Below are 21,031 nucleotides of genomic sequence, written 5' to 3'. Positions count from 1 at the left end.
AGAATCTCCATTCCTATTAAAAATACTAGAAAGCATAGAAAAAATAAAAGCTTTCTTAAAAATATAAGTATTTTAATTTAAAAAGCTATAACTTTATTGGGGCTAAGCTAGAAGCTTTTCCAATGAGATCAGGGATTAAGAAAGGATATCCATTATTATGACTATTATTCGATATTGTATTATTAATAAAATAGCAGTAAGAGATGAAAAGGAAATTAAGGAACTAAGAAGATGTCATGAGGGGACAAACTTATCAAATTTTGTTGGTGACACTGCGATATGCTTTTAGAACTTTGCACCAAATAAAAAACTAGTTGACGCAATGAACAATTTTAGCAAAGTTAGAAATTTATAAAAGAACCTGGTAGTAATCTTTTTTTTTTATCTTTTTTTTTAAATATATTTTATTTGATCATTTCCAAGCATTATTCGTTAAAGACATAGATCATTTTCTTTTCCTCCCCCCCACCCCCCATAGCCGACGCGTAAGTCCACTGGGCATTAGATGTTTTCTTGATTTGAACCCATTGCTTTGTTGATAGTATTTGCATTAGAGTGTTCATTTAAAGTCTATCCTCTGTCATGTCCCCTCAACCTCTGTATTCAGGCAGTTGCTTTTTCTCGGTGTTTCCACTCCCATAGTTTATCCTTTGCTTATGAATGGTGTTTTTTTTCTCCTGGATCCCTGAAAGTTGTTCAGGGACATTACACCGCCCCTAATGGAGAAGTACATTACGTTCGATTATACCACAGTGTATTAGTCTCTGTGTACAATGTTCTCCTGGTTCTGCTCCTCTCGCTCTGCATCACTTCCTGGAGGTTGTTCCAGTCTCCATGGAACTTCTCCACTTTATTATTCCTTTGAGCACAATAGTATTCCATCACCAACATATACCACAGTTTGTTCAGCCATTCCCCAATTGATGGGCATCCCCTCGTTTTCCAGTTTTTGGCCACCACAAAGAGGGCAGCTATGAATATTTTTGTACAAGTCTTTGTGTCCATTATCTCTTTGGGGTACAGACCCAGCAGTGCTATGGCTGGGTCAAAGGGTAGATATTCTTTTGTCGCCCTTTGGGCATAGTTCCAAATTGCCCTCCAAAATGGTTGGATCAGTTCACAACTCCACCAGCAATGAATTAATGTCCCTACTTTGCCACATCCCCTCCAGCATTCATTACTTTCCTTTGCTGTTATGTTAGCCAATCTGCTAGGTGTGAGGTGATACCTCAGAGTTGTTTTGATTTGCATCTCTCTGATTATAAGAGATGTAGAACACTTCTTCATGTGCTTGTTAATAGTTTTGATTTCTTTATCTGAGAACTGCCTATCCATTTCCCTTGCCCATTTATCAATTGGAGAATGGCTTGATTTTTTGTACAATTGATTTAGCTCATTATAAATATGAGTAATTAAACCTTTGTCAGAGGTTTCTATGAAGATTTTTTCCCAATTTGTTGTTTCCCTTCTGATTTTAGTTACATTGGTTTTGTTTGTACAAAAGCTTTTTAGTTTGATGTAGTCAAAATTATTTATTTTACATTTTGTGATTCTTTCTATATCTTGCTTGGTTTTAAAGCCTTTCCCCTCCCAAAGGTCTGACATGTATACTATTCTGTGTTTACCCAATTTACTTATGGTTTCCTTCTTTATGTTTAAGTCACTCACCCATTTTGAATTTATCTTGGTGTAGGGTGTGAGGTGTTGATCTATTCCTAGTCTCTCCCACACTGTCTTCCAATTTTCCCAGCAGTTTTTATCGAATAGTGGATTTTTGTCCCAAAAGCTGGGATCTTTGGGTTTATCGTATACTGTCTTGCTGAGGTCGTTTTCCCCCAGTCTATTCCACTGATCTTCCTTTCTGTTTCTTAGCCAGTACCAAATTGTTTTGATGACTGCTGCTTTGTAATATAGTTTTAGGTCAGGGACTGCAAGGCCCCCATCATATGTGTTTTTTTTCATTAATTCCCTGGATATCCTTGATCTTTTGTTCTTCCAAATGAACTTTGTTATGGTTTTTTCTAAATCAGTGAAGAAGTATTTTGGTAGTTCAATGGGTATGGCACTAAATAGATAAATAAGTTTGGGTAGGATGGTCATTTTTATTATATTGGCTCGTCCTATCCATGAGCAGTTATGTTTTTCCAATTGTTCAAGTCTAGTTTTAGTTGTGTGGCGAGTGTTTTGTAGTTGTGTTCATATAGTTCCTGTGTTTGTCTTGGGAGATAGATTCCTAGGTATTTTATTTTGTCTAAGGTGATTTTGAATGGGATTTCTCTTTCTAGTTCTTGCTGCTGAGCTGTGTTGGAGATATATAGAAAAGCTGATGATTTATGTGGGTTTATTTTGTATCCTGCAACTTTGCTAAAGTTGTTGATTATTTCAATTAGCTTTTTGGTTGAATCTCTAGGATTCTTTAAGTAGACCATCATGTCATCCGCAAAGAGTGATAACTTGGTCTCCTCCTTGCCTATTCTGATACCTTCAATTTCTTTATCTTCTCTAATTGCTACTGCTAGTGTTTCTAGTACAATGTCAAATAGTAGAGGTGATAATGGGCATCCTTGTTTCACTCCTGATCTTATTGGGAATGCATCTATTTTATCCCCGTTGCAGATGATATTAGCTGTTGGTTTTAGATATATACTGTTTATTATTTTTAGGAATGACCCTTCTATTCCTATGCTTTCTAGTGTTTTTAATAGGAATGGGTGTTGTATTTTATCAAAGGCTTTTTCTGCATCTATTGAGATAATCATGTGGTTCTTGCTAGTTTGCTTGTTGATGTGGTCAATTATGTGGATGGTTTTCCTAATGTTGAACCAGCCCTGCATCCCTGGTATGAATCCTACTTGATCATGGTGAATGATCCTTCTGATTGCTTGCTGGAGTCTTTTTGCTAGTATCCTATTTAAAATTTTTGCATCTATATTCATTAGGGAGATTGGTCTATAGTTTTCTTTCTCTGTTTTTGACCTGCCTGGTTTTGGAATCAGTACCATGTTTGTGTCGTAAAAGGAGTTTGGTAGAACTCCCTCTTTGCTTATTATGTCAAATAGTTTGTATAGTATTGGGGTCAACTGTTCTCTGAATGTTTGATAGAATTCACAGGTGAATCCATCAGGCCCTGGGGATTTTTTCTTAGGAAGTTCTTTGATGGCTTGATGGATTTCAATTTCTGATATGGGATTATTTAAGAATTCTATTTCCTCTTCTGTTAGTCTAGGCAGTTTGTATTTTTGTATATATTCATCCATTTCTCCTAAATTGGTGTATTTATTTCCATATAATTGGGCAAAGTAATTTCTAATGATTGCCTTAATTTCCTCCTCATTGGAGGTGCTGTCCCCCTTTTCATCTTTAATGCTGTGAATTTGCTTTTCTTCCTTCCTTTTTTTAATTAGATTGACCAGTACTTTGTCTATTTTGTTTGTTTTTTCAAAGTACCAGCTTCTTGTCTTATTTATTAAATCAATAGTTCGATAGAACTTTCGATTTTATTAATTTCTCCCTTAATTTTTAGGATTTCTAATTTGGTTTTCTGCTGGGGGTTTTTAATTTGATCGCTTTCGAGTTTTTTCAATTGCATTTCCAATTGATTGATCTCTGCTCTCCCTTGTTTGTTAATATGAGCTTTCAGGGATATGAATTTGCCTCTGATTACCGCTTTGGCTGCATCCCAAAAGGTTTGAAAGGATGTTTCGCCATTGTCATTTTCCTTGATGAAATTATTAATTGTTTCTATGATTTCTTCTTTAACTAAACGGTTTTGGAGTATCATATTGTTTAATTTCCAATTGGTTTTAGATTTGGTTTTCCATGTACCATTACTAATCATTATTTTTATTGCCTTGTGATCTGAGAAGGCTGCATTCATTATTTCTGCTTTTTTGCATTTGTGTGCTATGTTTCTGTGACCTAATGTATGGTCAATTTTTGTGAATGTGCCATGTGGTGCTGAGAAGAAGGTGTATTCCTTTTTATCCCTATTTATTTTTCTCCATATGTCTATTAATTCTAATTTTTCTAAGATTTCATTCACTTCTTTTACCTCTTTCTTATTTATTTTTTGATTTGATTTATCTAAATTTGATAATGGTTGCTTTAAGTCTCCCACTAGTATGGTTTTATTGTCTATTTCTTCCTTCAATTCTCCTAGTTTCTCCATTAGAAATTTGGGTGCTATATTATTTGGTGCATACATGTTGATTAATGATATTTCCTCATTGTCTAGAGTCCCTTTTAACAAAATATAATTACCTTCCCTATCCCTTTTGATCAGGTCTATTTTTGCATTGGCTTTATCAGATATCATGATTACCACTCCTGCCTTCTTTCTATCAGTTGAGGCCCAGAAGGTCTTACTCCATCCTTTAATTCTGACCTTGTGGGTGTCAACCCGCCTCATGTGTGTTTCTTGAAGACAACATATGGTAGGGTTTTGGATTCTAATCCATTCTGCTATTCGTCTACGTTTTATGGGTGAGTTCATCCCATTCACGTTCAAAGTTATGATTGTCATTTGTGGACTCCCTGGCATTTTGATTGCCTTCCCTAATTCTAACCTTTTCTTCTTCGGCTCTACCTTTTAGTCCAGTGATTTACTTTGAATCAGTCCCCCTTGTCCCCTCCCTTGATGTTTCCCTTTTTAGTCCCTCCCTTTTTGTTCCCTCCCCCTCCCCCCTCTCTTTCCCTCCCTTTTTGTTCTCCCTCTCCCCCTCCCCCCCTTGGTTTTCCCTTCTCCTTACCCTTGTTGGGTAAGATAGAATTCAAGATCCCAATGGATCTGGATGTTTTTCCCTCTCAGAGTTGATTTCCCTGAGATTGAGGTTTAAGTAAACCCCCCCCCCTCTCTTCCTCTCCTTCTTATAGGAGTTTTCTTCCCCTCCCCTTCCCCTGTGAATCTTTGTGTGAGAACCATTATTCTATTTGGTCTTTCTTTACCCCCTATTTATACATTACATTTTCCCCACATATTAGTATACATAGGTTGATATAAATGTAGTCCTTATAGAAGAGAGTTTGAGTAAAAGAAGATAACATTTTTCCCCTTTCCTTAATATTTACCTTTTCAGGTATTCCTTGCTCTTTGATTTTCGGTATCAAACTTTCCACAGAGCTCTGGTCTTTTCTTTGCAAAAAGTTGGAAGTCTTCTATTTTGTTGAATGCCCATACTTTCCCTTGGAAGTATATAGTCAGTTTTGCTGGGTAGCTGATTCTTGGTTGGAGACCCAGCTCTCTTGCCTTTCTGAAGATCATGTTCCATGCCTTACGATCATTCAGAGTGGAACTTGCAAGGTCTTGGGTGACCCTGATTGGCATTCCTTTATATCTAAATTGTCTTTTTCTGGCTTCCTGTAGGATTTTTTCTTTTGTTTGATAGCTTTGGAATTTGGCAATTACATTCCTGGGAGTTGTCTTTTGGGGGTTTAGTGTAGAAGGTGTTCTGTGAGCTCTGTCAGTGGATGTATTGCCCCCTTGTTCTAGAATCTCTGGGCAATTTTCTTTGATTATATCTTGTATCACCATGTCCAGTTTGGTGTTTATTTCTGGCTTATCTGGGAGTCCAATTATTCTTAAATTATCCCTTCTCCCCCTATTTTCCAGATCTATCACCTTGTCGGTGAGATATTTTATGTTCTCTTCTAATTTCTTGGTATTTTGGCTTTGCTTTATTAGTTCTTGCTTTAAAGCCTGGTTTTCTTTTACAGTTTGGTCAAACTGGTTTTGCAGATGCGTGAATTTCTTTTGCATTATTTCCAACTTTTCCTCCCAGAAGGCTTCCATTTTTTGGTCATTTCTGATTCAAATTCTTCATAGGTTTGTGGAGAGTTTCCATTTCCTTTGGAAGGTTTTGGAGAATTTTCTTGTATATCTTCTTCTATCTGCTCTGTATTTTGTATTTTGGCTCCATAGAATGTGTCCAAAGTCGCCCCTTTCTTCTTATTTTTCTTGGTATTTTGGGGCTTCTGTGGTTCTGTGGAGTTTGCCATTTCTGAATGTGGAGGATTAGTTTTTCTTGTCTCTTTCTGGTGTTCAGGGGCTTTAGTCCTGGGCAGATAGTTCTATGAGCTTTCCCTGGGTTAAACTGAATATGCCTCACTGGAACTGGAATGGAAGGGTCGGACCACGAGGCCACACTCTCCCCCTGGCTCGATTTCCGGAAGTTTCCTTCAGAATCCCTGGCCGTGAGGCTGTTTCGTCGGCCTGCGGGGGGATGGGCTGCCGCTTCCCCAAGCTCCGAGAGCACAGACTTTCACTGAGACTTGGATAGCAGGATCCAGCCCGTGAGGCTGTCTTGCCCGCCCTGAGGGTTGCTGTTGTTTTGACCAGCTCTCTGCAGTGGAGGCCCCAGGGAGTAACTTTCCCCCCGGACCGACCAGCTCTCTGCAGTGGAAGCCCCAGGCAGTAACTTTCACCCGGACTGGGACTTGGGTAGAAGACCCTGAGGGTTGTTGTTCCTCAGACCCTGCTCTCTGAGCCCGGCGCGGCTGCCGCTTCCGGGAGCCTTGGACTCTGCGCTCCTACCCCTGAGGTCCGAGGGATCTCGGGTTCTGGCTTTTAAGGGGAGCCGTACCTTTTGAACCAGGTCCAGGTCCAGGAGGAGGGTTCCCAGGGTCTGTGCTGTTGATCGTTTTGAATTTCGGCGCCTTAGGAGCTTCTAGTTTGAGATCGGTCGGGAAGGGTTTTCCGGAGATCTGAACTTCAGCTTTCTCTAAGCCGCCATCTTAACCGGAAGACCCCTGGTAGTAATCTTTAGCATTTCTTATTACAAAAAAAACCAAAAAACCAGAAAGAAGAGAAAGAGAAATTCAATTTAAAATAGCTATCAATATCATAAATTACTTAAGATTCTACTTGCCAAGACAAACTAAAGGACTATATCAACACAATGATAAAACATTCTTCACACAAATGAAGACAGATCTAATTACTAGAGAAATATTATTAGTTTATTCATAATCTGAGGAAATATAATACAATAATTATTCTACCTAAATTAATTTACTTATTCAGGGTCATACCACTCTGACTCCCAATACTTATTTTATAATATTGTAAAAAAAAAAATAGAACTAATCAACTAAGGAGCAAAAGTTTAAGAAGATCAAGGGAATCAATGGGGAAAAATGTGAGGGGGAGGTGGCCTAGCAGTACCAGATTTTAAACTATAATATAAAATAAGTAGTCCTCAAAACAATCTGGTATTGCATATATATAGAGAGAGTGGGAGACCAGTAGAATAAAACACTCAATACAGCGGAAAGAAAAACCACAGCAATTTATTGTTTGATAAACTGAAAGATCCAAGTTTTGGAGGGAAGGACTTATTTTGTTTCACAAAATTGCTGGGAAAATTGGAAATCAGTTTGACAGAATCTAGTCATAATATAATCTCACCTCTTATTCCAAAATAAGGTCAAAATGAGTATGTGATTTAAGCATAAAGGGTCATATCATAAGTAAGTTGTAGTATAGAAAATTTTATTGTTTAGGGGAGAACTATGACAGGAAAACAAGAGGATCATTGGAGGTAAAGTGAATAATTTTGATTACATGAAATTTAAAAGTTCTTTTTTTCCCCCCCAAGCAGCCCAAGTTAGACAGAAAGCAGAAAACTGGATTGAGATAGGGATTACAGAAAATTATGTTTTGTTTTGTTTTGTTTTGTTTTGATAAAGTCCAAAATTTTGAATATATTAAAAGCAGAGCCAATTTATAAAAAAAATTAGCCATTCTACAGCTGATAAATGGTTAAAGGACATGAACAGATAGTTTACATAAGAAATCAAAGCTATCAATAGACAAATAAAAAAGTATTCAAAATCACTATTGATTAGAGAAATTTAAAGTAAAACTAGTGTGAGGGAGCACCTCGCATCAGTCAAATTAGCTAACATGATAAAAAATTGTTAATTGTTGGAGCTGTGAACTTGTCCAAGGATTATGGAGAATAACTTAGAATTATGGGAAATGACTGAACAAATTGGGGAATGCAATTTTCCTATGACAAAGGGAATACTTTCAGAAAAAAACAAACTTGGAAATACATGTAAACTAATATAAATTGAAATGTGTAGAAATTGTGGAACATTGTACATAATAATAACTATATTGTAATGATGATCAACTGTAAAAACTTACTTTGATCAAGATAATGGTCCAAGAGAAAGGACCCAGATGAAAAATGCTGTCCACCTCCAAAGAAAGAACTGGTGAACTCTGAGTGCAAACTGAAACATAAAGATTTTTCCCATTTTTCTTTCCTTCATTCCCTCCTTCTTTCTTTTTTTCTTTCCTAACAAAGAAATCTATTTTTCATTACTTCACATGTATGGTTGAGATCATATTTCTTGCCTTCCTGATGAGTAGGGGAAGCTAGGAAGGAAACAAAGAATTTGGAATTCAAAAATTTAAAAACCAAATGAATGTCAACAAATAAACAAATGGATATTATAAATAGCAAAAGTGACTAGCTGCCTTCTACCTCTCTCATAATTTATATATTATTTCAAACCTTATAAAGGACTGAGAAAATAACAACCCTTCATTATAATTTCTTTATGACTGTAACATCTCATTTTCAGTTACCTGCTCTCCATTACATATCCATTGTTGATTTAGGGAATGGTATTTCCCTAATATAGCTTGGAATTGCATGAGTGAATAGTTGGGTCATATTCCCCATATTTATGTTTTTGAACCCCATATTGTCTCTTCCTAAACTCTGTCAGAGTTTCTGACAGGTGTTAGTAAACAGCTACCCCTGTGGCTGAAAGGAAAAACTCTTTGTAGCTTAGATCATTTTAAAATTCTTTCTTTATTAATAAATGTAAATAACTATCTATAAACCCATTCCCAGACTATTTTGCATGAGACTTCTTCCTTGGAAGCAAGGAATGATGATGAAACATGGATTCTACATGTCAGGGATGGATTTTTCCTATATAAAAAGGAAAAGTTGACAAGCCATCTTTTGGAATATCTGTCCCCAAAATTGATCTAATGCAGACTTGGAGATTTGCAGTGAAGTCCCTTTCCAGTTCTCTTCCAGTATTGTCAGCAACAAACAATATGTTTTCTTTAATTTTACTTGGAGGTTTAAATTTGTGTCTGGACTGCTTTTCTCTTTCCTAGCATATACATTAATTTAAATTATGAAATCTAAATGGCAATTTTAAGACAAATATGAGGTTAAATATGTAGGAGAATGTGATAACTTTTTTCTTTAAGAAAAATTCTCCCAAAGACTCAGAACATGAGATTAATTTTATTAAGATTTAGATTGTAAAATTTGTGGGTGTAAGTTTATTTTGTTTTTGAAAGGACACTTTCAATTCCTATAACAAATTTACAAATAAGCTTTCTGAAGTTACACAATTCATGTTGTCTCCCTTCCATCTTTTCTCCCCCATCCTAGAGTTGAAAATCACATCCACTTGGTGATACATATACTATCTTTCAAAACATATATCCACATTATTCATTTTTAGAAGAGAATAATCTCATAAAACCAATACCACAAATCATATACCCAAATAAACAAGTGATAAATCATATGTTTTCATGTGCATTTCTATTCCAACAATTGTTTCTCTAGTGGTGGATAGCATTGTTTTTCATAAGTCCCTCAGAATTATCCTGGATCATTGTATTGCTGTTAGAAGCAAAGTCTATCACAATTGAATATTCCACAATATTTTTGTTACTGTATATGATGTTCTTCAGGTTCTGCTTATTTCACTTTGCATTAGATCATGTAGATCTTTCTAACTCTTTCTGAAATTATTCTGTAAACCATTTCTTTAAGCACAATATTATTGCATCACCAACATATACCATAATTTGTCCAGCCATTCCCCAATTGAAGGGCATCCTTTTAATTTCCACTTCTTTGACACCACAAAAAGTGCAACTATAAATATTTTAGCACAAACAGGTCCTTTCCCATTTCAAGTTTTTTAGAAGAGCTAATATTCTTCAGAAATTTTCTCCTGGAAAGAACCATGTTAATTGGCAGGATCTGGACATTCATGAAATAGCACATTACTATAAATGTGCTAAATGTAATATTTCTACTGACACACACATATTCACATACATATATGTGTGTATAATATATTTATATGCTTATATTAGTATAAATGTATGTATATACAAAATAGTCCATTTTTATTTTTTAAATGCACAATTTATTAAGCTAAGTCATAACTCTTGTTACTTTTGTGAAGTGTGTACATGTACATGCATACACACAACATTGAAGTAACAAAGATTATGACAGCCTAATAAAAAAAATGTGTGTGTGTTTGCTTAAGGAAATCAACTCTTAAGAACTAGAATTTGGGGAGTTCAAATAATAAATTGAGGGTAAAAGTCAATTAAATATGTTTTATTTTTGAGTTACTTTATGTTTGAGAAGTACCATGACCTTGAAAGTCATTAAATCTCTCTTTTTTATTAGTCTTTCTTTTTGAGATTCAGAGATGAGAAGTCCAAGCTGAAATAAGATAATGAGTCTGTAAAGATTCTCCCCAGGCTTAATGAATTCAAGGATAAAAAGGACATTTCAGAGTTTTTATCGCTTAATATTAATGGCAATATTTAACCAGTCTTTCCACCCAATTCAGTGAGTCACTATGCAATGACCAATTTCTAACAAGAACAACATTTTGTTATTGTTTGTCTACTACTGAGCCATATGTCAAACTTTTTCCACAACAAAAATATTGTAACAAATGTTACTGTAAAAATGTGTTCAATATAAATTGATATTCAATTTCAATTCAATTCAATAAAATTCAGTATTGCATTTTAAATTATAAGCACCATGAGACTTAAAAAATCCATTCCCTCAAAATTTGAATGTGGTCTATCATTACCAATTTGATAAAATTCATGAAAGTCTTTATAATTCCTGATTTTATTTCCTTTCAATATGGCATAATATATTTTGCATTCTATCTAGCTATGTTAGATTATTTATACTCTGTGACCTCTCCACAGGCGAATCTTTACCAAATTACTCTAGTCTTGCAATTCCTTTTCCATTCTCTTATATTTCACTTGCAGTCTGCTTGTGTAGCCAATATCTAGCAATTGGGGATATTTAAAATATAGTTTATTACAGAACCTCAGAAGAAGTAAGATATAATAATATATGAATTTATTCAAAAAGCAAAGCACCTATAACTAGTTCCCAATAAGAGTAGTAGCAATATTGTTAAATGAATACAGTTTAAATAATCAAATATTTTTATCAATTTCTGGACCTCCTCTTTAATATTCTCAATATGCAAATTATTTTATATTCCCTCAGTGAGATGAATTCTATCTTATGATATAGAGTTCTTGAAGGTAGAATCTTCAGACAAAACCTCTCTCTCAGCATCGGTTCCTATTGTTTGTCAGTAAACTACATTTAACCTATGCAGATATTTAAAATAATTAGAACAGATTTAATCTTAGACACATATCAATAACTCCATCATGACTCTGAGTCCCCACCAAGATATATTTGCCAACATCTGAATTTATATATTTTTTTTATTTTATTTAGTCAATTTAGAACATTATTCCTTTGTTACAAGAATCATATTTATTCCCTCCCTCCCCTCTGCCACCCCTTCCTATAGCCAACAAGAAATTCCACTGGGCATTACATGTGTCCTTGCTCAGAATCTATTTCCATGTTGTTGGTGTTTGCATTAGGATGTTCATTTAGAGTCTCCATCCCCTGCCATATCCCCTAGACCCATGTATTCCAGCAGTTGTTTTTCTTCTGTGTTTCTACTCCCACAGTTTTTCCTCTGAATGTGGATAGTGGTTTTTCTCATAGATCTCTGCAGGTTGTTCAGGACCACTGCATTGCCACTAATGGAGAAGTCCATTACATTTGATTGTACCACTTATTGTCATATCATTCGTTATAATAATTTTTAATGATTACCTTAATTTCCTCTTCAGTAGACGTGAGATCTCCCTTTCCATTTTGGATATTCTCAATTTGTTTTTCTTCTTTCCTTCTATTAATTAGATTGACCAGTACTTTTTCTATTTTATTTGTTTTTTTTTTCAAAATGCAATCTTCTAGTCTTATTTATTACATCAAAAGTTTGTTGACTTTCAATTTTTTTAAATTTCTCCTTTGACTTTTTAGGATCTCTACTTTAGTTTTCATCAGAGGATTTTTAATTACTTAACTTTGTAGTTTTTTTTTTTAATTTGCATGCCCAATTCGTTGACCTCTTACCTTTCTAATTTGTTAATATATAAACTCCAAGATATACATTTCCCCCTTAGTACTGATTTGGCCGTATCCTATAGATTTTGAAAGGATGTCTCATAATTGTCATTTTCTTCAATGAAATATTATTTTTTTTTCTATAATTTGTTCTTTAAAAAACAATTTTGGAGAATCATACTGTTTAGCTTCCAATTAATTTTTGATTTGCCTCTCCATATACCCTTAAAATTATTATTTTCATTGCATTGTGATCTGAGAAGGTTGCATTTATTATTTCTGCTCTTTTGTACTTGTTTGCAATGCTTTTATGCCCTAATACATGGTCAATCTTTATGAATGTACCTTGTGCTGCTGAAAAGAAGGTGTATTCCTTTTTGTCTATATTTATTTTTCTCCACATATCTACTAACTCTAATTTTGCTAAGATTTCATTCACTTCTCTTATCTCTTTTTTTTAATTTGTTTATTTTTTTTGTTTTGGATTTTCTAGTTCTGATAAAGGAAGTTTCAGGTATCCCACTAGTTTAGTTTTTTCTATCTATTTCATCCTTGAGCTCCACTAGTTTCTCCTTTATAAATTTGGATGCTATGCAATTTGGTGCATACATGTTGAGTACTGATATTTCCTTATTGTCTATACTGACTTTTATCAGAATGTAATTATATTCTCTATCTCTTTTGACTTGATCTATTTTTACTTTGGCTTTGTCAGATGTCATGATTGTGACTCCTGCCATCTTTTTCTCACTTGATGCCCAATAGATTTGACTCCATCCTCTTATTTTTACCCTTTGTGTGGCTACCTTCCTCATGTTTGTTTCTTGTATTTAGCATCTGGTAGGGTTTTGGTTTCTAATCCACTCTGCTATTTGCTTTCATTTTATGGGTGAATTAATTCCATTCACATTCAGTTATGATTACCAGTTGTGTATTTCTCAGCATTTTGATTTCCCCTCCTAGTCCTGCCTTTTCTTCTTTCACTATTTCCTTCTATACCAATGTTTTTCTCTTAATCAGTCCCCCTATTTCCCCCCTTTATTTTACTTCCCTTTTTACCTCCCCTTCTTATTCTCTTATATTTTTTACAGTCTTTTTAAACTACCTCCACCCTCTCCCTCCATTGTATTGCTTCCCTCCCCAACAATCTGTTTGATGCCCTTCTAGTTTCCTATGAGTCACAAATCAATTCTCTGTCCCAATGGACTGGATTGTTCTTCCCTCTTTGAGTCAATTTTAATGCAGGTAAGAATTGAGTATTTCCTGTCTCCAATCTCTTTACCCTTCCACTGTATTTATGTTCTTCTCCCCTCCCACCATGCACATCCTTGTGATACATAAATTAACACATTTTGTTTCTTTTCTCATTTCTCCTAATAATAACCTCTTTTGAAAACTCTCATTGTATATATATATATATATATATATATGCATATTTATGTCTTGGCATTTCATCCTATACAGTTTGTCACTATCCCCTCTAAGTATAATTCTTCTAGCTACCCAGGTGATCATAATTTTCATGAGTCACCAAAATCCTCTTTTCTTGTAGGGATATATATCATTTTAATTTATTGGGTCCCTTAAAAAAGTTTTTGTTTTGTTTTGTTTCTATTTTTCACCCTTTCTTAATTACCTTTTGATGATTCTTTTGATTTCTATGTTTGGCATCAAATTTTCTGTTAATGTCTTTTTTTTTCTTCATGAATGCTTGTAAGTCTTCTGTGTTATTAAATGACCATACTTTCCCCTGTAAGAATCTAGTCAGGTTTGCTAGGTAGTTGATTCTTGGTTGTAGGCCTAGTTCCCTTGCTTTGCAGAATATCATATTCCATGCCTTTTGGTCCTTCAGTGTAGGTAGTTCCATGGTATCTGAATGACTTCTTAGCAGCTTGTGATATTTTTTCCTTGGTCTGGTAGTACTTGAATTTGGCTATAACATTCCTGGGTGCTGTCAGTTAGGGATTAAGTACAGGAGGTGATCTATGGATTCTCTCAATCTCCTCTTTTCTGTCTTGTTCTAGTATTTTGGGGTAGTTTTCTTGGATGATTTTCTGTAGTATTATGTCCAGGCTTTTTCTTCTGTCATGGTCTCCCAGTCAACCCATGATTCTTAAGTTGTCTCTCCTGGAACAATTTTTATATCTTCTGTTTTGTGAATGAGGTGTTTCATATTTTCCTCAATTTTTTCATTCTTTTGATTTTGTTTTATACTTTCCTGCTGCCTTGTGAAGTTGCTTGCTTCTAATTGTTATATTCTGGTTTTTAATGACTGAATTTCATCCCTGGTTTTTTGGTCATGTTTCTCCTTCTGGTCTTTCATCTCTTTTCCCCTCATTTTTAAGCTGATTAATTTTGGCTTTTAAGACACTATTTCCTCTTTCCAGATGACTTATCTTGCTTTTTAAGATCTTTTCCACAGTTTTCTTCAGCCTCTCTTTACTATGTTTTGAATTGTGTTTTGAGTTCTTCCAAAGCCTCTGTCCAATTTGCTGAGTTTCTGTTTTTTGGCTTGGTATTCCTTGATCTTCCTCTGTTACATTTGTTCTTTGTGCATTTCCTGGATAGAAGCTGCCAATTGTAATTTCTTTTTTCTTTTTCCATTGTTTGCTCATATTTGCCCCTTCTTTCCCCCCTGTAGTTGCCTGCACTCTTGCTCCTCTCATTATGTGCTGGATATGTGTGTTTAGGCTTTTCTGTCAACCTTCATCCTTGGAGCTTAGCAAAGCTCTCAGAGCAGTCTGGAGGGGGGGAGGTAGGCTCCACAGCTATGGAGCTTTAGCATCCATGCCCTCTGAAGCCTTGATAAGATTAAGCCCAGTAGAGTTGATCTTGCAGAGCTGCATGTGTCCTGAGGTCAAATCCTCTGGAAGGGGAGGGGCAATATGGAGAGTCTTTGCTGCAGTGACTAGGCTGCCTTTTCTGAGGTTCTCCTCCAGCTGCCTCCCCACTACCTGTGTTAAAAGTCCTGAACCTGGCACGGTTTTCCCACAAGGTACTCCCACCAGACTATTGCCCTTGCCTACTCAGAGATTCCAGCTACTGCTGGCAGCTGTGAAGATTGGATTTAGCTATATCCTGATTATAACAATGAAGATATTTAATTCTTCCTTTATTGTGAAGATTATATTGTAATCCCCTGATTGTAGCAATGAAGGCACTTAGCTCTTCCTTTATAATGAAGCTAGAATTGTAATCCACAGTCTATTTGTAGATTTTAATCTACAAAAAAGGTGATAGCCCAGTAATTTAAATACATCTACCCATTTTAACCACAAAGAACTGTTAAGTAAACCAAAAAGATATAATCTAAACAAAGAAGGTGAGAACTAAAGAGTGGACAGTCCTAGAGAAAAGTGTCTGCTGTGATTGGTATATGTGAAAATTTAGGGAACATGACACAAGTGAAACAGGTATTTAAGAGGACCAAAAGGGCAGAAGAAGATTCATTTTTGAGATATGTGATTTGAGATTCGATTCGAATTTTGAATTGGAGAAGGATCTCTGACTCAGAGTTAGACTCAGAGGAGAGACTGGAAGACAGACACTTGAGGAGTGACCAGAAGATAGACACCAGACTTCTTTCCATTTAGACTTTATCACCATTGGTGAGTGAAAGGTTGACTTAATGACCCTGCTTTTCTCTTCCACTGGCTGGGGCTTAGAAATTCTTACTGATATAAAAAGAAGTCAAAGTTTTCTCTCTCTCATTCCTTAATATCTTCCTTCTATTGTAAATATTGTAAATAAACTACCATAAAGTCCATTTACTTTAGTAATTGATTTTGGGATTTAGAAATTTTTATTATATCCCTTGTAACCACATATATAATTATTCAGAGTCCAACCACAATTAATTTTAACAAGGCTCAGTACTGTAGATGGTGGAGGGGTCCTGGGACCTTCCTTCTTCTTTCCCCTTAAAACCAAGTATTCTCTAGTTCAGGCTTTTTGGGGGCGTACCTTAAAATTTGAGTCCATCAGGAGGATTCCTTAGCTCTGTCCTGTTGTTAGATTTGTTTTTAAGTCCCCTAAGAGCATTTGGTTTCTAATTGGTGAAGAAAGGTTTTCAGAGGTTTGAACTTTCACTGCCTCTACACCATCAACTTGACTCTGCCTCCCAACATCTGAATTTAACTCACTTATAGGTATTTAAATGAAGTCAACACTCTTTATAAATAGAGAAATCCCTCAAATATGGAGAGAGCTAAAGTAGTCTTCAAAGAAGACAGCACCTCTGCTTGATTCAGAAACTTCTCCATTATTAAATCATAAAAAAAAATTGTTGTCCCAGCTTAGCACTTGATACTGATTATAATGAAGATTGATGCTGTCTTTATCAGTCATTTTCCCAGGAGACTCCTTGAAAACTAATGCTCCAATGTCCTCAAAATTTTATTGCCTCATACACAGATCTTTTCTATGTATAGTTAAGCACATCTAACTACTTCTACATTTTTTAGTCAATTTTTTTCTTCCTAAGAAGTATATTGGAAACTGTAGAGACAGTGTTTGCTGTTATCAGTGGGGGAGGGGGGAAATAGTTCACAAAGAACATTTAAACAGATCTTTTCCATTCTTCATCTCTTGATTTTACTTCTTCAAGCTTCATTTTTGTACTTTACATATGAAACTAGATCCCTAATCAAATTTTTTGAAAAAAAAATTTCCCCTCCACTTCCTATTGTTTGATTAAAAGAATGCATAATCTTCTACTATTTTATTCCATTATATTTTATAAATGTATCTTTTCTAAGTTATTACTGGTTTTCACTGAAATATCTCACTGTCATAAGAGAAGATGAAGTACTTTCTGACTAATTTTAACTTCTTTTGCTCTTTTAATTAAGAACTTTGTTCTATTAATTAGGAAATTATAATCTATACTAATTAGTAAATATTAATTTCTTATTTTCATTACTAAGAATTTCATTATATAGCTCATGTAAAAAATCACTTCCATTATAAAAGTTTCTTTTTATTTCTTACAATTTGAAATTGATTTTAATTTTGGATGAACAATTCTACAAAAAATTGATTTTAAAATCATTTGTAAATCAGAGGTTTTTTCTTGTTCCTTATATGGATATAATTAAGTTTATTTTAATGAAATTAGGCAGTTATTGCCATTTCTAAGGCCTCTCAATTCTCTTCTTGTAGAAAATATTCATAATCTGTATGTCTGCAGATTCCATATAGTCTACAATGTTTTATTTTTTTTAACATGTTTTCCTCCAAAATCCCAGCATTTATCTTACTTTTCATTAAGTTATGGATAATTTTTAAAGAATGTACGTTTGTCTAGATTTTATTTTATTTTGGCATTTTGATATTGGATATACAGAACAAATTTTAATACTTCAAGAGTTTCTCCATCTTAGTGCTTGTATTTCTCTAAGCAAAACAAACTATTCAGGCCTTTTTGGCTGATGAGACAATGTGTTCTAAAAATAAATACCCACCCGAGATGACTGGGGCTTTTCTCAGTCTTGATTCAACAGTGCCATTGTATAATGATAATGCATATATGTTGCTTGTGCATCATTTTTTGCATGCTGTCACCTCCATTAGAATCTGAGTTGCTCCAGAGAATGGGCTATTTCCTTTCAATCTTTTTATTTCCAGTGCTTAGCCTACTTCCTGGCATATTTTAAATACTCAGTGCTTCTTTCCTGAGTGGCTATTTCTTTTCAACACCACATTTCCCCCAGTGATCCTTTCCCCTCCCCCCAAAGAAAGTTTCCTTATAACATATGCAATCTTTTTCTGAATTCTTCCTATTTATCATTTCTTATGTAACAATAACAATACACTATATATTTTATCTTAATTTGTTTAGTCCTTCTCCACTTGATAGCTATTCACTTTCTTTTCCTTTCATTGCTCTTACAGAATGGTGTGTGTATGAAAATAGATGTGTATAGGTACATATATAGGGGTATGTATATATCCATATATGTGTGTGTTTGTACACACAAGCACGTATATATACACTCATATATATGTAAGACTCTTTCCTGTGTTTTTTGTGACTGTGGCCCCCTGGGATTTATGCCTAGTAGTGAAATCACTGAACCAAAGGTTGATACAGTATACTGGAGTTTTAACATAATTTCAAATTGCTCTCTAAATAGCTGTATCAATTCACAGCCCCACCAATAGTGTATTAGTGAATCTATCTCACAAGACTCCTTTTAAAACTTATCATTTTTTATCGCTTTGCCAATATTATATTTATAAAAATGAAATCTATTTGCTATGTTCTATATTATAGCTATTTTTTTCCTTTTGAAAACTTTTGTCTTTATCCTTTGCCAATTTATCTATTGAGGAAGAACTTATTCTGCTATTTTTATTAATTCCCTATACACTAAGATTTCAGTCATTCATTTGAAATATTTATATTATCCTTTCAAAAATTTTTTTCAATACTGCAAATTGGTCTTCAATGCGGACAGGAAAAAAAAGAAGCAAAAACAAATACCTTATAATTATAGTTCTCGGGCATCATACTATACTTGCCTGAATTTTGCTGAGCTGTTTTCACTGCCTATCCCAGATTCCAGAGCCTGTGGGACAAAGAGAATACTAGCATTGTAAAAGATAAAAAAAAAAGAAACTATGGATTCCAGAGGCAGATGAGAAATGATCTACTCTCCAAAGGACCATCTTCAACTGTTTATCAGACTTTTACACCCAGAGGTCTTTTGGAAATCTTAAGATTAATTTCATTGAAACAAAAGGAATAAAATTCAGAGGAAGTTCATTATCTTTCCCTTAAGACCTATGCCCTGGAGAAGGAAATAGTAAACCATTCTAGTGTCTTTGCAAAGAAATCCAACAAGGGTTCTCAAAGAATCATAAATTACTAAAATAACTGAACAAAACCTTCACTATTTTGTCTTTACAGTTTCTCATAGTATTTCCCCTTCCCTGAGTTTCCATATCCTATGAGCAACTATGGTTTGTTAATTATGCTACTCCAACACCCAGACATTCATGCTCTCCTCTCTGTCATCACTGACACTTGATTGAAATTCAAAATGGTTCAACAAGCTAGTACCATCCTATCTTCCCAGCCATATCCCATTTTACTTTCTATCCCATTATCTGTTCTCCAGAGAAACTGAACTATTCCGTGCCCCAACTATACCTGAAAATTTCCTGACTCCAAGCCTTTGGCAAAATGTTCACTATTCCTAGAATATCCTTTCTTTCTTTGTTGAATTCTACTTCATCTCTCAAGTTCAGTCCAAATCCCGCTCCCTGGCTCATCCTTCCCTTTCCAAAAAGACATCCCTACCTTCCACAAATCTCCAATGCCTTCAAGCACCTGATTTCATGCCTCTAATCCATATTGCTTTTTGGTCTGGATGTATGAACTTTTCATGGAAGGTATTTCTGGCAAGTAAAATCTTTCATTTGACTTGCAGTTAGAACGCCCTACATGTATTGTTTTCTCTAATTGGAAGATCAGCTCCTTGAGAGCAGGGACTGCTTTACTTTTCTCTTTGAAGTCCAACTAAATGCTTTATCAATGTTTTGTTTTCCATTCATTCAACCAAGGGAGATCAGCCACTTTTCCATAATTGATAAGAACCAAAAAGGGCACTGAGAAAGAAGATTGACGTCCTCCAAAAGCATGTATGTGTCAGAGATACAATCCTTTAATCCAGACCTTCTTGATTAAGACTGTCTTTCTACTTGCTATCCCATACAACTACAAGGCACTTTTGTATGTTGTAGTCATTTGTACTTAGGATTTGTACTCTTGCTATTTGAAGTTCCTTGAGCATAGGGAAGACATTTTACTTAAATTTTGTGCAGTAATGTACACACATGATGTATTTAATAATTATAAATTTGCTGAATAAAATCTAATTCCTTATGGAGTTCAGGTGACTTTTTTCAGGGCAATAGGCTAAGAAAAACTCTATATTAAATAATCAGGAATTTTATTTATTTTTTTCATTGTTCAAAACCTATTTCAATATTATTAATATTTGCAATGGAGTGATCAATTAAGTAAACATCAAGAATCATATATCCACTGAACCATGTGATTAATCATATGTTTTTCTTCTGGCTTTCTAATTTCACAGTTCTTTCTCTGGGTATGGATAGCTTCTTTCTCATAAGTCCCTCAGAATTGACCTGGATCATCATTACAAAAGTGCTAGTAAAGAAGTCCATTACGTTTGATTGTACCACAGTGTATCAGTCTCTGTGTACAATGTTCTCCTGGTTCTGCTCCTCTCGCTCTGCATCACTTCCTGGAGGTCGTTCCAGTCTCCATGGAATTCCTCCACTTTATTATCCCTTTGAGCACAATAGTATTCCATCACCAACATGTACCACAATTTGTTCAGCCACTCGTCAATTGAAGGGCATCCCCTCATTTTCCAGTTTTTGGCCACCACAAAGAGCTCAGCTATGAATATTCTTGTACAAGTCTTTTTCCTTTATTATCTCTTTGGAGTACAAACCCAGCAGTGCTATGGCTGGATCAAAGGGCAGACAGTCTTTTATCTCCCTTTGGGCATAGTTCCCAGTTGCCTTCCAGAATGGTTGGATCAATTCACAACTCCACCAGCAATGCATTAGTGTTCCAATTTTGCCACAACCCTCCCCCCCCACACACACACATACACACATTTAGGTAATCAGGAATTTTGAAGAGGGAGAAGAAAAAAAATTAAATCAATTTTAAAATATTAGAGTCTTTGATTTATGTTATTCTTATAATTCTACATAAGCATCTGTGCTGGGTCAAGGAAGAGATGGGC

Source organism: Monodelphis domestica, chromosome 7 (assembly GCF_027887165.1).
Source record: "Monodelphis domestica isolate mMonDom1 chromosome 7, mMonDom1.pri, whole genome shotgun sequence".
Lineage (NCBI taxonomy): Eukaryota > Metazoa > Chordata > Mammalia > Didelphimorphia > Didelphidae > Monodelphis > Monodelphis domestica.
The sequence above is the reverse complement of the archived record's forward strand: the minus strand, read 5'-3'. Positions refer to the sequence as shown.